Source organism: Micropterus dolomieu, linkage group LG20, assembly GCF_021292245.1.
Source record: "Micropterus dolomieu isolate WLL.071019.BEF.003 ecotype Adirondacks linkage group LG20, ASM2129224v1, whole genome shotgun sequence".
Taxonomy (NCBI): Eukaryota; Metazoa; Chordata; class Actinopteri; order Centrarchiformes; family Centrarchidae; genus Micropterus; species Micropterus dolomieu.
In genome coordinates, this window is record NC_060169.1 from 28528798 (window position 1) to 28542846 (window position 14049).

Sequence of the window (14049 nt, forward strand, 5' to 3'; positions counted from 1 at the left end):
CGTGATAGATGATGGCAGGCACTTTGAAGTAAAGCTTATCTAAATATGGCATAAGGAACTGCCCTTTAACATACAAGCTCCCCATTCAGCAACACAGTCAATAACACATACCTGAACTTCCATCTAGGATTAATGCTTGTCAATATGAGCTCTGGAAACACGGCCATCGCAAATTGCTGCACTGTAATTGTGAACACGTTTAACTTCATCTAATATGAAAGGGCATTCGTGTGTATATGTGTAGATGTTTTGCCTTTGTTTGTAGCTCATTTTCCTGGAAGCAGAGCCACTTTGGCTCATGGCTCTATAGATGTGTATTTGTTCACAGTTCATTTGATGTTGTTATCTTACATTAGCCACAGTATTCCTCCTCATCTGTACCTAGTGCTCTGCAGAGCCCTCAGGTTATAGGCCCTCGTTTCACCCATCTTACTAAACGACTTAACCAAACTAATGAATTACCCAATTAATCAGAGCAGGACCCTCTCTCTGCCCTTAAGTGCTCGTTTATAGAAGGAGACCGCCCCTTTGACCTCTATCCCTCTAGGGCTGCTTCAACCAGCTTCACTGCGTAACATTAAATAAATATCATTTCAAGGCCACATTAATTCCTCACATACCCATCCTTAAGTAATTAGTCACACTTACTGTATGAATTCTAGGTTGTCAATGCATGTGTGTCCCAGCTGCATGTATGTATATGTGTGTGTGCATGCCCGCACAAAGTAGGCCCATGTTGGTGTGCCTCTGTATGTGTGTTTAATCCATTTAAACCAAGTCCAATTCAGCCACTTCCTCTCTCCGTCAACCTTATCTGTAGCTGCTGGGGACAAAAATCATTTGCAGTAGAGTAAAATGACTGAAAATAATGGGGAAATATCAAGTGCATCTTTTTGCTCCCCCATTTATTCCACCCGCTCTGAGTGAGCTTTATCGGGCCTAACACATCGCAACATAGCCCCTCCTTTTTTTTTTATTTTACTTAGATTTTATTTTGCCCACTCAAACTTTTCATTTTCTGACAGATTGAGGCACCCTATTTAACAGTTTTATTCATCTGTGCCTGCAGGCAGGGACTGACGTTACAGTCAATAAAAATGGGAGAGCTTTGCAGGCACCTCTTCTTCCCCCTTCCCTTTGTGTGCAAAGTGGCAGCCGTGAATTTAATCGAGGGAGAATGTTGTGATTACTTAATGGTTTCCCAGGCAGCCATGGACTGGAGAATTAAATTCCGCATCTGCTTTCCAAGGCGTTAATCTCCTCTCCTCACATTCCGCCTGTTATGATGTGCACACAAGAGATAATGTTTAAACCGACTAAAGCAGGGTAAACCAGTGCAGGCTGTTATTGGCTTTATAATTACATAATTAACTTTTTGTTTCTAATCGTTACGGAGGTAATGGCTCCGCTAAAACGGAGGGCATCTGCCGAGCAGAAAAACCAAATCAAAAATCAATAATCCATAGAATGTCATTACAGTAAGTGCTTAGTCTTGAAACACAAGAGAGAGAGACAGAAAGATGGTGCATTCTCCCTTTTCTTTTCTTTTCCTTTCCTCCTTTTCCTGTGCGGTAAATGAATCTCATTTGGAGATGAGAGTGTTATCTGTGGGAGAGGAGGCCCAGCAGCTGTGGGGAGCAGCAGGGTATCAGGCTCTGCCAGGTGCATGGCAGGAGAGAGAGAGGGCCAAGCGCCACCGTAAATTACACCTGGCCTCCCAGCACCGCTATTGTAGGGCGATTGACCCGCTCCAAATGAATTCCATTTTCTGCAGGTCCCTCCTTATTTCTAATTTACATTGTGATCATATATGTCTGAAAAATGATATCATAAAAAAGATGAATGTACTAATTACCTCTCCTCTTATCTCTCCCTCGCCCGGTGCTCACCCCTTTGGACTTACTCCTCGCAGCATGTAAGTATGTCACTTATTTCATTGTGACAGGCGTAATGTATTCACAAAAGTGTGCCATAAATACAGGCGTTCAGGTTGGCCACCTTGCACTCACATCGTGGGCCTCACAATGCCATGGCTGCTCAAATGAATGGAGAATTGACAAACATTTCTGGAGCCAAATTACCCCCGGTGTCACTGTGAAATTAGGTTCTTGACCCGGCCTCTGATGCATGCTTATATTTCTACATATTTTCCCCATCGATTTTCATGCATGGCATCTGGCCATTGCAGTGTGAGACGAGGCTCCCTATGAGAAAGGGGTTAGGGGTATTTTAATACACCTGTGAAATGAGACTCTACTCGTCATGAATATGCTAAAGTAGAGCTGTCACAGCAGTCAGAGTGATATCCACTCACCTCTGCCTGATGAGCTGAGAGGGGGGATAACTGACTTCTACTCTGAGGCATAGGGGGACCAAACTTATGCTGCCTGCCAGTGTCATTTTAACAAATAGGCTTATTAACAGTTCAGAGGCCAAGGACAACAGCAAAGTTATGCAACTATACTGGCATATATGGGAGAATATGAATATTATGTGTGTCCCCTTTTCATTACTACACAGCCTTGTCTGAATGTTTTCCGTGTCCAGCCATCAGAATGATAGCTTCCTCAAGAGTTTATGTCTCCTCACCTTGGGATGAACTTGTAGTCTGCCTGTCAGCATCTGTTTGCTTAAGATTTCACCTAAGAAATGACTTTGACTTTGTGTGTGTCTCTGTCTGGGGCATTTGTTTCTCTGCATTTGCTAGGCTCTTCCAGCACACATGCTCCATCATTTGACTTTGTATTCCGTGACACTATGGTCTGACACTTGACCTCCTGACCTCATTCCCAGACTGCTATAACCACACTTTGGAGCCTAGCATGGATAGCAATATAATGGTAATTTGCTGAGGTCACTGTTGCTATCGTATATTACAACAAACCTCCCAAGAACACAGGAAATGATGTTCAGCATTTTAAATAATATTTCCTATACAGTCTACTACTTATATCGTTATTATTTTAAATTAAGAATGATATATGCACATCGTAGTGTCCTCATAAGATCCCCTCAGTACCTCACTTTATTAAAATCAGTATAGTCAGTATCTTAACAAAAAATTCACTGTGAATTTATTGCACTTTGTGACCAAAGTGATTCTAATACTGACTACTAAAAGAAATACCTCATTTTATTTTAACCCAGGAAAATCTGTGAGAAAGTCTTATTTTCACCTCTGAAACTTTTGAAGGAGAGTACAGCCTGGCGTGACAAACAAGCCTTTCCTTAGAAACACCTCATTTTGTGTGTAGCCATTACCCTTTGGTGTCACATTTGGCATTTGTTTTAAGTCTTTTCAGGCACAAAGGCACTATCTCTAGCTGTAAAAGCCTGTGTGAAACGCTTTGCTTAACCTGCTGACACAAAGGAATCACTTAAGCTGTTTTCCCCTTCATCCTCTACAAGTGCAATGACTCACTTTCCATTTGAAATCAATAATGGGGGATGCCGTGACCGAAGGTAACCGCAGTAAGAGGACATACGTACTGAAAGATATCAACACCAAAAGGCCGCCAGGTGTATACAGCATATGACACATGCAAGTTCCGGAATGTATGTGTGTGTGTGTGTGTATACTGTATGTGCATGCATAAATATGCACATGTTTACATTTGGGAATGTACATGTGCCTATGTATCTTCAGCACTTGTAAAACTTGACTCAAAGGGCCCTTCTCTTTTTAACCAACTAAATTCTCGGAAGAGCTTTGCAGACCTGTTGACAGAGCACCAGAGGCTGATGGTGAAAAAGGAGCAGACCCGGTGAGCAAAGCTGCCCCAGGGGGCTGGGGGTCGGTGCTGGGTACACCCTCAGCGCCCTCAGCCTGCATGCATTTCTGGAGGGTATGAGGCCACCTGGCCAAAGTCGGGAGCGGCAGTGATTAATTCACCTTGTTTAGGGTGCTGTCATCGCAATGAGATGGACGAGGGCTCAGGATGATGGATGAGGGCCGGAGCAAGGACTGATAAGACATGGCCCATGAATCTGTTCTACATCATCGGCTCCTTTGATCACTGACAGAAGTTCAGAGATGGGCCTGCGCATCTGTCCAAACAAACAAAAGCCTCTTCCCTCCCAGAACCCTCCCTTACTATCCCCCAGCTCCAATACCCCGACTCTCAGGTTAGCTCTCACTTGTAAACAAACAGTGGAGAGACAAAAATGGAATGACAGAGAGGACATCCATCTGAGAGCAAGATGAAGTGATAAAGAAAGAAAGAGAGTGGGACATGGATTGAAAAAGACAGCGAGACAGACAGACAGAGAGAGAGAGAGAGAGAGAGAGAGCAAAGTATCCATAAGGGGTGGAGGCTTGGAGCCTGTGAACCATGGCAGCATGGTTTAAAGCCCCCCAAAAGGAGCCCTCCTCTGCAATGACAGATTCGGCAGATAAGAGATGATCCATGAAAGCCGATCGGTGTGCTGACAGCAGGAGAGAGGCCTTGGCCCCGGCCGGCAGGGTGCATTACTGTGGGCAAACGCAGCTGTCAGGGCCAAACGGGCCCTCAGCTTTCTGCCATGCCACCACACTGACGTCACACAGCGAGAGCCAGGGCCTGTCCACCCCCTACTTCACTCCCTCCAGTCACCGAACACTGCATTCCAGCACTGAAACATTCCCAGGCCAGTCTATTGCACAACTTCATTTTGGGGTATATATCAGCTGACAGGTGTTGAAATTAACCTATCTCAACCATTCTCTGACATATTGACAATGTGTAAAGGAATGCAGGGGTGCACTGAGTGAAGGATTTCTGACAGGTAAGACATAAAAGATTAGACTTGGATTTATTCTTCAGAATCGCATTGAGCCGCAGTTACGAGGTCTCTTTTACTCTTCTAACACTGTTAGACTAAGGAGCTTTAGCACTAGTCTCAAGATAGACAGACAGAAATATGGACAGCATGGAGAATGAGATCCACTGTGTAAAACAGGAGACTTTCATGTACTTTCCCTGCTGAACACGCGGCTGCACGGCGCTTATTCCACCAGCCTCCTAAGAAAATTACCCCATCTACCAAGGGAGCTGAGAAAAAAGGAGTGCAGACGATTCCCTCAAGGAAATGAAAGTCAGTAATAAGCTATTTAATTTATACTTGAAATTATTTTATGCTCAATAGATACACTCTGGGTCCTTATTGCTATTTAAATGATTATTCTCGCCAAATTATTTTAATCCATTTTCAGAGGAAAAATTTCTACATCCTCATTTAAACAGCTAAATGGGGGCATCTTTTAACTTCATGCGGTCGACATAGTAAATTAGAGAACTAAAAGGCTTGCTTTTACTTTGGCATTCATTTCAAAGTATTAGCTCAGTAATGGATATCCTCACATACTAATACTGAATTATTTTACATATAAATGCTGATTTAAATGCACACTCTCATGGTTCATTGGCTTACCATCAAAATTGTTTGTTTGAGGCTGTCCTTTCATGAGAAGCATTATAAACAACCTTGAAGTAGGCATAATTGATATGGTGAATAGTATTGGCTTGCTCACTCAGAATCACTTTAACATGTATACAATAAACATACAATGCTTTGCTGTCTCTGATTTAGGGACAGCGTGAACACTGACATTGTGGACAAGGACACCAGGACTTTATAAACAGTACATAGTGCAAGACCCACTATAAGGAAAGTCAACTATACATATCATTTTCTATGTAACCATTCAAAGCTCTGTATCTGTATGAGATAAGAGCTGGGTAAATGTACTTCGTAGTTCTGACCTTGGTCTGAGAACTGATCGCTTTGGTCTTTTTCTCTTTTTGATCTTGTATCTCTCAGAGTCCCGCTTCACCTCTGTCCATGCTTAAACACCGTCTCTCTCTCTCTCTCTCTTCCTCTCACCCCCTTTTCCTCTCTACATTCTCTTGCTCACCTTTCTACTCACATTATAAGCTGAGATGAATACATGAAAAGATTGGTGACCTTTTAATGAAAATGTCAGTATTCCTGTAGTGGGGGAGAGGCAAGCTCTGTGTTTCAGAGACCAAGCACAGTCTCCATGACACTTGAGCTTTCACAAACTCAACTATATGTTCCATGACAGCTCCTAAGTGTCTCTTTTTCTTTGCCTTCATGTCTCCAAGTTTTTTTTTTCTTCTGAGACCTTCTTTGGCTACTTGTCCTCTTTTTAAAATTCAGGGTTTTTTTGTCCTCTGTCTGAAATGGATTTTCAGTATTCCAATAGCAGTAGCAATATGCATGCCTGTCCTCTTCTGTCGATCCTATTCCTATTTATGAGCACTGCTAACTAAAATAAAAGAAGGGCCAAGAGGACACAGTAAAGATGTCATATAAAAACATTCCAAATCTCATGCAGAAAATGTGTTTTGCATTAATGTCAGGACCTTTACAAAGAAAGTGAATGAATACTTCCATGGTGCTTTCTGCAGTAATGTTTCAACTGGGCTTGACAAACATTCAAACATTCAAAAAAGTCACAAGGGCTAATGTCACTTTGATGTCTTCCTTTCTAGCACTCTAGCTTTGTCTCTTCTCTTACCTCTTGCTTAGAAATTGTAATGTAGATCCTCCTGAGTGGCTTACTCTAGCAGGTGCCACACAGAGCAGTCATGATCATTTGTCAACTGTACCTCTGCCTTTTGTCACGTTTTGTCTTCCGTCTCTATTTTTAGTGTGGCGAAAAGACGACAAGGCGAAGGTGTACTTTAAGTAAGTGACAACCTGACGCCCAGCTTTATTTGATGCTTTTCAGATCAAAGCCTCACTGCAGGGCACGCTAATTTGAAGTCCACCGCAGTGATGATCGCTGTGCATGATTACCCCACAATGGCACTCCTATTAATCACATCACTCTGATTATTCTAATTTGATTTGACTCAATGATGCCTCCCCCCAGTAGTACCTCTCTCTTGTTCTGTCTCTCTCTCTCTCTCTCTCTCTCTCTTTCTCTCTCTCTCTCTCTCTCTCTCTCTCTCTCTCATCACCGTCATCACAACGTCTCCCAATAAAACTGTCAAGTAGGGCGCCTGCTCTCCACAGTAAGTGGATGACATTTAAAAGGCTACAACATGACTGACAGTGTACTCACAGAGGGAGGGAGTGAGAGTGCAGAGGGGGGAGGAAGACAAGGAGAGAGAGAAGATGAGGGAATGAGGGGATGCCCATGTTAATACTTACAAATGACTAATGTCTCCCCCAGCAGGTGCCATGGCCAGACAAACTGGATAAATATTGAGATTCCTCCGAGCACAGCAGCATGCAAAATGAAGCCCAACTGTTTCTGATGCAACTCAGTAGAAGTGACTGGCCCTGCCGAATAGCTTAGCCCTGTCTTTCCCCATCACTCTGCTTGCCTAATAGTTTTGTTTCTAGCCCATCCAGACTTGCACAGGATCCATCTACTGTACGAATAATGTCTGGCTTTTGCTGTCAGCATTTATTGATATGTAAAGTTACATATGAACACAAACCATGGACTACATTTCATGTGAACTAATAGTATACATTTTTTGAAAATGACTGAGGTGTGGTATGAATATGTGAATGTTATGTAATATATTATTTTAATGTGCATTGGCTCTGCATTGCATAGTAAAACTTAAATGAAAGAACTGTAAACAGGATATAAACCAAGCCCTCCTCAAAAGGTGAAAACATTATATCTTTAAAATGTCAGCTTTCCTGGAATCAAAACAGCTTTGTTTTTTGATTGACAACTGACAGCATGTCAGCAATACTTTCCACCATTGTTTTACTGTTTTAGGAGTAATGAAAGTCAACTGTGAGTAAGAAAGCTGCAGTTGGTAAAGTTAATTATACCTTCGCAATGATGCTGATTATACAAAGCTTATCAGCTTTTAAAAAATGCAATGTATACATATTGCCAAACTATCATTTCTTAATTAATTTGACAGCAAAGAATAATAGCTGATTAAAAAACTTCCATTGCCAACAAACAATACTCGTGTGAACTTATGTGTTCCTAGGTATTAGAGTTCCATTTATCTGTGCAAGAAAATCACTTTTTAATAGCACAAAGTAATGACATGTCATGATTACTGTCATTATAATCAGCTAATCTTAAAACAACAGTTTAGTTTAGTTAAACTTAGCACTTAATACAGAAAAATATTACCTTACAATGTTTGATCTTGTTGTGTGAGGCTTGATGCTACAAGTAGGACACTGGGCTTTGTTGTGGCCTCCAATATGACTATCCTCAGACCCAGGTCAAAGACCTCGTGGCAACCTGCACATATGGTAGTGTCAAAGGACAGTAAGGATGGTGGTGAAAAACCTTTAATACTATACAGAGATTGCAATCCCCCAGCCACCAACAAAAATCAAAGACCAATGTCAAGGTTCATATGGCATCCTCTTCCAAATAACTACTTGGAGGCCCATGCCATTGTATGACAGTTTCAGCAAAGGGCAGCTATGGCAGAAAATTCACAGACTGATTTAGTAAGTTGTAATATAACACCTAAAAAATATGCAATTCAGACATGAAATTATGTCCCCAAAAAAATTCCAGAAGTCACCTTTTCCTGTTGATAGAGATTAGTTATCTGTCTCTGGACAAAACCTCACCATGCCAGGCCTAAACTCAGAGCAAGAGCGGTATGCTCCACCCTGACTCTTTGGGTCCAGCCAGTGAGAGTTTTCGTGCGTCATACACAGTATGTCCCAGCCCAGAGCTGAGACAACACCAGAGCACATCCTCTTTCTAGACAATAGACCTGGCCTGCCATGTTATACCCACACAGCAGGCGTCCACCACTCTGCAGAAGGCAGGAAGCTCCTCCAGCTGACCCACTGCCTCCTCATATATACAGTCACCGGAAGTTCCCTCAGCCAGCCGGTGTTCACAGGTTAAAAAAGTTCACCTCTCTACTGCTGCTGACACACAGTGTTTCAATACAGAGGCTCACATCTATCAGTCAGGGATGTCTTTTTAGTTTACTTGTAAGCATTACTCATATTCCAAATGAAAGAAATATATTGACACACATGGAATGGACATCATTGGATTTGTTTCTAAAAATATGAGCAGTTTCCTTTTGAGATAAAAAACAGTATCACAATCCTTGTGATGGCTCCTATTGTCTGCAACAGCTATTAAAGGCATGTCAAAGTCTGCTACACGTCCCCACATTTTGTTCTGGGACACTGTAAGTACTGGTATTGCATGATGCATCGTCTATAGAGCCTCTGAGAGATACAGAGGGACTTGATAAAAGCCCTTAGCCACAGTAAAACACACATTTTCCATCTTGTTGATTTACGAATGAAAAACTCCCTTTAAATTGCCCATGTCTCCAGATGTCGTTGGAAGTTCAACAAGATTAGATATGGGACCGGTTTCTTTGCCTTTATTTGCTTTTGTTTGCTGTAGGTGACGATGACTCACACAGTAGAAATAGAGTATTTCATTTTCAAAATATACATGCATGTATATATGCAGCGCCTGAAGTGGAAAAAATAACTGCCAGTTCGCCCCATTCACATGTTGATGTGTGTATTAACACTTTTTATTATTTGTAACATTTCAACAGTTTATTAATTGATAATAGTATACAGTATACAGATAATAGTATCCTGTATAGATTATTTTTGTAGGTTGTTTGCCTTCATTAAATCAGTGTGCAAGAAAAATGCATTGTTGCAAGTACTAACTCGTCAATAATTATAACCATTCATGAATAACAACATATCAAGATGTCGATTTTGAAAGTTTGCTGTAGCATGTCAACCTTTTTATTTTTTCCCACCCCATCCAGGCTGTGATTGGCCAGTTCACAAAAAGTGACACTGACACAAGGCACCCAATCTTCTCCCTATTCTGTTTCCGCCAACAGAGATTAGCAGGCTAGCCAGAACAGGAACAGATGAGCGTCACGTAGTGCCCACTGGGTAATGCAGTTTATTTAGGATGAACCACCTAGAGAACCTGATATGAAGAGGGCAGAGAATAGGACCGGTGAATAGCGGTCCATTTTAAGCACTGCAAATATGCCATGTGAAAAAGATACACATAAGCACAAATGTGCTAACTGGAAACAAAACTCCCTATGCACTACTACTATGCACACAAACATACAAGGCCCCTGCTGTCTTTAATACACTCTTGGGCCTGTAAAATTCACACCTATCAGGCCAGAATGCCCAGACAGAATGGCCCATTTGGCATACAGATGGCACTCCTGGTAAAGTATGGTGTAATTGGTGCACAACCATGGCACTGTGTGGCCTAGTAGCCAGGGGCAACACATTTTCTGGACAAAGGGCAGGAAGTTTTTGGCTCGGCGGTGGGTTGTGGAAGAATCAGGGGCCATAATGGTGTAGCCATATGTTGTGTTAGTCTTATAGAGCCTGTATGTCTTTGTGCATGTAGCTGGAGGGTCACACGCCTTTGTGTGCCGTGTGTTATGGTGTGACACTGCTATTATGGATGAGTGCTGACAGCCGGTGGAATGGCCACAGACAGAGGGCTTGTACTTGTTGTGTTAACACTGGCGGGACACAATAATCTGCTACTTGTAAAGCAGGTATCGTCCTGACAAAACCATTATTGTCTCCACATGGTAATGAGGGCCGGGGAGGGACTGGGAAATAGATTTAGAGGAGGCTGGTCCTGGGCCATGGCCTGCCTGAGATGGGTTGTGAGGGTGGGGGGAGTAGGACAAGGAGGCGGGGGAGTGGGGCATTAGGTTTGTTCTCTTGCATCACTGAGCACTGGAGAGTTGTCTTAAATTGCCACAATACAAATTAGCTGGGCTAAAGAATAGAAGCCACAGAAGAGGGGGGGAAACAGATGACAAGCCTGAAGATTTAAGTCAAACATACAATAGCATTCTGTAATGCCCCCCTCCCCTTCTGCCCACATCTTCCTCTCTGTGCATAAGATCAGGGTGGAATAGAAAAAGGGAAAAAAAAGAAAACAGGGAGTGTTGTTGGTGTCTTCTAATGAAGCAAGCGAAGATGCAAGTCAATAGAGCAATTCATTAACAAATCAAAGTCCCATGGGCCTGCCTGGCAGCATGGCTGTGTTTGTGAAAACCCTCCTTCAGAATGGATACCCATATGCCAGGGGTCAGGGTGACACCCCTCTCCACACTGTTTACCATTCAGCGTACACACACATGGCCGTTAGGGTCACCACTATCTAACGTGTCCGCTGCACACACAACAGAATTTCCATATGGTCCATGAAAATGGATACGCCGTTGGGCCTCCCTTACTTCCCACGCCCCAGCCTTCAGCGCATGTGGCTGCTGTGTGGTTTATGTGTGTCCACACACTTCAGGCGGGTGGGTGAGACAGGTTTGGGGTCAGAAGGGGTTCTGGTGTTGCTTATGTTAGACAGCCAGCCAAGTCAAGACTTTAAAATGCTGTCCCTCATCATCCTCATCCAAGCCCAAAAATGTTGGTTTCCTTTACTTTTGCTCTTCACCCCTCCCACTGCAGACTGTCAGACCTTGCTGAGCTTGTCTCTCCCCTCCTATATCACCCTTCTTCCCCTTACTCCGTGCTTCTGTCTGTAGTGCACCTTTCAGAGGACTTTCAGAACTCTTGCAGTAGTGGTGCTGATGTTGCTTCATAAGAACGTGAGGGCAGTACTGATGGCCGCCTGTGAGTGTGAAGCCCATTGAGACAGTGGTGACCTGCTGAAGAGGATTCCAGCCTAAGGGCACTTCACATGACTCTTTCAAATCCACACAAATAAAGCTCTTTATGGCCTGAAAGTGGCCCCACAGAATGGGTGCTACAGAGCCCCCTGAAAAGCCCAACACGATTGTCATGGATATTACACGACGCGAGCAACAACGGGCCGAGGAGACAAGTGTTGATCGGGAACAAAACTCGAGCAGACTTTTCCGTGAGGCGGGCCAGGGAATGTTGACAGGCCAGTGAATGGTCTGTTTAACCCTTTGAAAGTGAATGGGGGCTCCCTGAAACAAATGCATTCTGATAGACTTTGTACGCACTGGGACACAAAAAGTACACTAAGCCCCTGCAAGGGAACTAGGCAGAAGGCGAGAGACGAAAATAAGATTGGAAAGGTGGGAATGTGTTTGCGCCAGATTCCATCAGCCCAACTCTTCTATTTTCTGGCTTTGACGCTTCTCTTTTGAGCTCAACAGAGAGATGATTTAAGCCTTGACTGGGCTCTAGCATCCATTTTGACTGAGCCCATTTAGAGTTTTAGACAGACTGTTTGTTCACAAGAGTATGCTGCGGTTTGATGGAGAATGTCAAGCCTGAAGTGAGTGTTATTCCTTTGGCACTGGCAGTCATTCATTCAGCCACCTAAAAACTTTATTTTCTCTATCACCACTCAAGGGTAAAGCCAAGCTCAAAATGCATTATCAGATTTTGTGTAATTTCTCCGTATGTGTTTGACAGTTACACACAACCCTGCCAAAAAGAATATCTTGCCACAGGGAGGGGCCTTGTCTGTGGAGTTTGTAGCATTTTAAATAATGGAGAAAAAAAGTAATAATAATGTCATTTAAAAATGGTAATCACTGCAATGCAAATACTTTACTTTGTAATTAAACTTTGCTCTAAAACAGATATTACTCCTGCTGATTTAAAATTGGGGCATGTGACAGTTATGAGGCTGTTAATTGCAAAACTGCTCAGCATTGCTAATTGTTCCACGGGTGAATGAAATAATGCTCTGGCAGGGGTACTCTATCAATGTGACAAGCGAGTTTTGGCCACTGTGGCACACTGCAGTGTCACCTGTGGGCAGCCATGCATACACTGTATCTGCTAAATGATTCATTTAAAGATGACACAACTTTTACTTGTGACAATGGATGGAGATTAATAATAAGGGCTGTCAAAATATTTTTGTTGCTTTTCTGAAATAGGAAACATGATGTAACACATTGGTGTGCTTGACAGGAGATTTGAATTCAGTCCATCATGCATACAAAATGTGCCACTTATAAGTTACTGCATGTTCAAATGTGCCTACATACCCAAACTCAGCATGAGTTTCCTCCAGCAAACTGCTACAGCTAGGATGTCACCCTCCAAACTCTCTCACACAACCTTCTCAGACAGCAAAAAAACTTCTCCAGCAGAGCTCCTGCATGCTGACGGTAATCCTGAACTTTGGAAACTGCAAGGGGGGGAAGAGAAATGTGCTTAGTTCAGCTCCTTCTTGTCACAGGGTGTAGTTTGAGTGGGAGCAGACATGGCTGCCATTGTGGGAGCGTTCTGTGTTGCTGTGTTTGTGTCAGGAAGGCTTTCAGCAGCGAGCGTTGTGACAGTGAGGACGTGTGAGGTGCATTGAGATGTCCTCGTTCTAGGAATACTGCCACTGCCACCATGAGACCAGCCAATTATGCCTCCAGCATGCAAATGTCTTGCAGAGAGAAAGAGAAAGAGAAAGAGACAGAAACAGAGAAAGAAAGAGAGAGAGTGCACCAGAGAGAGCGCACTAAGACAAAGACACAATGGGGTCTGTGAAGGTTCTATGTGTGCCCCACTCAGTCTGAGACTGTTGTTTAATTGCCATGTTTACCCAGCAACTACATCCCATGTCATTAGCACACAGTGTAGTGTCATTTGTGTTGTCACACCACTCTACAGCACCATGGGGTCATTATTGCTTGACTGGCTTGAGCGGGGAAAATTGACATATTTTATGTGGGAAATCCTGATACACGCCATGGAGTTGTTTTCTCTGCGCTTTCAAACAGCCAAGGGGCCAATTAATTTTTGACCAGTCCATATTCCAGGGACTGCTGTTGCTTTTAATGGTCTGGTTAGCTCTGGCTCACGTGTCACTGTGTCTCATTTGATGAGACATATAACTGTAGTCTTGCTAACTGTATCCTAACAGGGTTAGGATAGATGAAAGAATACATACTAGGACTCTAAGAAAATTTTATATAAATGTGTGAATGTACATATAAATATACATTAACATCTATGCATATAAGTTGAAAATAATAATATAATAAATGCAAACTACAAAAATTTAAATGTTAATGTGAGTTTATCAAGTTATTTATCACTATTCAGTAACTAAGTTCTGGGCTTTGATGCTGA

General features: G+C 42.8%; 1 long non-coding RNA gene across 1 annotated transcript; it reads left to right on the top strand.

The window, feature by feature from the left end:
• The first annotated feature begins 3627 nt into the window (after positions 1–3627).
• LOC123959068 lies at positions 3628–7706 on the top strand. Its single transcript, XR_006822211.1, has 3 exons — positions 3628–4764; positions 4856–5073; positions 5569–7706. It is a non-coding gene; the product is annotated as an uncharacterized LOC123959068 (long non-coding RNA).
• Positions 7707–14049: the final 6343 nt, after the last annotated feature.